Raw genomic sequence first — 3,804 nt, forward strand, 5'->3', positions numbered from 1 at the left:
GGGCCGGGACCGCCGTCAATGGCGCTGGGGCACCCGCCCCGCTCCCGGTGGCCGGCCAGCCCGCAGCCCAGCTGACAGGCTATTTTTTCCCTGCCTGACTAAATATGGTCAGGGAGCACAGCCCGAGGGGGCCACTGGGCCGCGCGTGTTTGGGATGCTTGGCCGGGTATATAAGGACTGCAAAGGTGAGGCCCGCTCCTGACCCGGGCGGCCCCACGCCCCCTCGGGCCCCGGGGGCGGCCCTCCCCGCGCTCCCCTCCCCCACCCGCGTGCCTGTGTGAGCCTGCACACCCCGGATGTCCCCTTTTGTTCCGGGCTGACCTCTACCTTGCGCTGACCCCGGCTGGGGTGCAGGAGCGCCCGCAGACCGAGCGCAGGGCGGGGAGGGGCTCCAGGTGTGCGGGATGCCAGGCCGCTTCTCCTTAACTCTGCGTCGCCCGCCACTCCTGCGACTCTCTCCTCCCTCCGCCCTCCCTTCCTCCTCTCTCTCAAGATCTCCCTCCCTGCTAAGTCTGCGCGGTTGCAGGCGGGCTGGGGGAAGGGCCGGGGTGCGGAGAGGGGGTGCCTGGTGTCTTCTTTCTCTCTGCCTCCCCCACCCCCAAGTGCGAGCGCATCGGGAGCGCCGGCCTCCCCCAGCCCTGCATTCGCGATTGGCTCCGGGAGAGGGTGGATGCGCTGCCACGGCTGCAGCATCTCCCGGAGAGCCGCGCGGGGCGCGTCGTACCGGGAGCCGAGACCCTGCGCCCGCCGCCGGCATCGCCAGCCCGGCCCGAGGGGCTCCTCGGTGAGTCCCGCTCCGCCCCGCCTGGCCGCCCCCGCAAACTTGCCGGCGCCGCGGTGGGGGTGTGCCCGGCGCGGTGGGAGCGCGGTGCCGGCCGCGTGGCTCCGGCGGGGGTGCCTCGGAGTTTTCTCTGGCTCGCGGCATCGTCCGCATTTGGAAAACTGCAGAGCCGGCAGCAGCAGGGCCGGGAGGGCGCGTCCAACTGGGATGCGCGAACTTTGACAGGCGGGCGTTTGGAGAGAAAGCAGCCGCCTCCGACGCCGGTGCACGGGGGGTCGTGGCGCTGGGGTTGGGGGCGGAGGCTGGGGGCGGGCGCGGTCGACCTGCCCCAGGCAACAAAGCGCCGCCCAGACGGGAATGTGGCTAAACTTACCTGGGACTTGCGGCTCTGCCTCCCGGTGGCTGGGCAGGGGCCCCGGAGCAGAGCGGCCAGGCTGCCCCGGGCTGGGTCTCTGGACTTCTGTGGCTCCCACCGGGGTCCGGAGGGTCCCCGTGCTGGGCGTGCACAGCGGGGTGCATGTGGGCAGAGACTGGGGCGCCTCGGGGTGCAGCCCAGAGGTCTCTGCAGGGGAACAGGACTTACGCTCCCCGGGGGCTGGGGGCGGCCCAGGGCACGGTGCCAGCACACTGCGCAGAGGGGTCCCTGGGAGGCGGCTTGGTGGTTTCTTTCTACCAAGATAGAAAACTTTTGCAAAGTAGCCGAGGTTAATTTGTGAGCAGGTGGAAGCCCACAGGGGCTCTTGCTGGACCTGGGGTGACTCTCCAGCCCTGTGGGGCCCCCAGCTCTCCCCTGACCTCCAGTCACCATCTCTATGGGCGCCTGGGAGACAGGGGCAAGGGAGGGTTGCAGCCTGAACAGTGACCTCTGAGGGTAGCCGGGAAATTCAGACCTCAGACCCCCTTCATGACGGGAGGTTCTCCGAAGGGCATGTTCCCGGGGTGAGAAGTCGGGGTGGGGGTGCCAGCCACCCCTTTTATCCTTGGCGCTGGGAAGGTGAGGAACGACAGTCGCCACACACAAGTGGCCATCACGCCTGTATCTCTCTGCTCTTCCCCGTTAGTGGGGTGCCCTTTGGAGCTCTGCTCACGCAGCCCCTGTAAAACTCCAGCCGGGGACTTGAGAAGTCACAGACACACTGCCCTGCCAGGTGACAGCTGTGTCCCAACGCCCTCTCCGGGGCCATCCTCGCAGGGACAGGCCTGCTGCTGGGCGGCCTGGGGGGCAGGCAGGTCACCTGGACCTTGTCTTGCTGACAGAAAGGAAACTGGCAGCAGGTTCAGGCCGAGGATCTCGTCCCCAGGCGAGAGGGTCAGCTCCCAGCCACCCCAGGACCAGGACCCAGCAGGCCCCTCACCGTGAGTGACACCTTCATGCCCCAGCCTCACCTGCAAGCCTCCCTGGGGTGGCGCCAAGTTCTGTCCACCACGCTGCTCCTGACTCCCGTGGGCTTCTCCCTCCTTCTGGCACTGGTGCGGGCCAGGGTGGCTGCCCTTCCTGCCCGGGCACTGGTCCGTCCGCAGTTTTCAAGCTCCCGGCTTTGGGGCGGCCACAGAAGCTGGGGAGAGGGGCCTGTGCTTCTCCATCGCAGCGGAATTTGGAAATGCAGGGAGGAAGTATTGGTACAATTAAGGGTTCAGATGTGCTTAGTTGGCCACTTGCTAAGTTTACTCAGACCTTCTTTAACGGGTTCATCAGAAGCCTGTGAACACAGGGGAAATTCATTAACAGGAAGGCAGCCCCCGCGTTTGCCTGTAAATTGGTATCGATCAGGCCTGGCGGGGGCTGGGCGCAGGCCGCACGGAGCCAGGTGCGGGCCGGTGGCCTGGGCGCCCCTCTTCGCCGCCGGCTCACGCAAGAATTGTTCCAGGGGCCTCGGTAGAGGCGGTGACGCCGGGAGTGGAGAGGGGGAGAGAGGGCGAAGGGAGAGGAGGAGGAGGCTCTGGCGTTGAGGGAGCAGGAGCCAGCCCCGTCCCCTGCCGGGCTGGGCGGTGGCCGTGTGACCAGGCTCAGGCACCCGGGCAGCCGGGCCGAGGGGCCCTTCCCAGCAGCTCTCAGCCACCCTCCGGGGACTTGGGGCCACCTGGAGTGCCCTCCTCTTCACATCTCCAAAGACAGCAGCACGGAGCCCCGCCCTGGGGCGCCCATTCCCGGAGGCACACCATCAGGGACGGCCCAGGGGGCACCCAGCCGCCCAGGTAAGACCTGCCTGTTCCTCCGGTGTCCTGGTGCCACCTTCCTTCTGGGCCCATGAGAGGGTGCTCCCTGCTGGCTCTGGCCACCCTGCCCTCCGACTGCTCGGGATGAGGTGCCTTTCTGTGCACTGGGCAGGTACGAGGGCGCCCGGATGGAGAGAGGGGTGCTGGCTGAGTCCTGGCACCGTCTCAGGGGGACAGGTGCCCCCTCCTCGGGGGCCAGGGCGGGAGGAGGCAGCTGGCATCCTTTCTTGCTCCACTGGTGCGACACTTGGTGACTGTCGGGCGATTGAAGGTGTTCTCGAGATGTTCTGGGGTATGTGGCCTGCTTCTGCCTTCTTGGCTCTGTGTGGGGGGGGGCAGGCAGGGGTGCCGAGGTCGCAGGGACCCGCCCGCCCGCAGACCCCCGGGGGTGGTCAGAGCCCGGGGCGGGCGTGCTGGCCCCGAGCAGGAGCCGGCTCCCAGGTGTGGAAAGGCAGGCATCCGGGGCCTGGCGGCGCCGTCTGCACCTGCCGTGGGGTCACGTCGGCGCCCCCGGAGCTGCGCACGTGGAACTGCCCGCCTGGGGGACATACTTCTTTATATGCCCATATGACCTGCGAAGCTATGGAATGTAAAGAAGTATGTATCTCAGGTCGGGGACTCGGTCGCCGGAGTCAGGGGCACAGACAGGCAGGCGGCGCGGGGCCGGGCGAGGCCTGGGTGGCAGGCTGCCTGGGCGCCGGTGACGGCTCTGTCCCCTGCCGGCATTGTTCTGTCACTTTGCCTGTGTCAGCAGGTGGAAGTGTTCTCAGACATTAAATATTCAGCGTGCTGACTGCGGCAGGCAG

General features: G+C 67.7%; 1 long non-coding RNA gene across 1 annotated transcript; it reads left to right on the forward strand.

Moving 5' to 3' along the window:
- Nucleotides 1–263: 263 nt before the first annotated feature.
- Nucleotides 264–2,842, forward strand: LOC150003791 (uncharacterized). The gene is made up of 3 exons (XR_016512686.1): nucleotides 264–784; nucleotides 2,039–2,137; nucleotides 2,650–2,842. It is a non-coding gene; the product is annotated as an uncharacterized LOC150003791 (long non-coding RNA).
- The last annotated feature ends 962 nt before the right edge of the window (nucleotides 2,843–3,804 follow it).

The sequence above is a fragment of the Furipterus horrens genome, unplaced genomic scaffold (genome assembly GCF_987537825.1).
Source record: "Furipterus horrens unplaced genomic scaffold, mFurHor1.1.pri manual_scaffold_8, whole genome shotgun sequence".
Lineage (NCBI taxonomy): Eukaryota > Metazoa > Chordata > Mammalia > Chiroptera > Furipteridae > Furipterus > Furipterus horrens.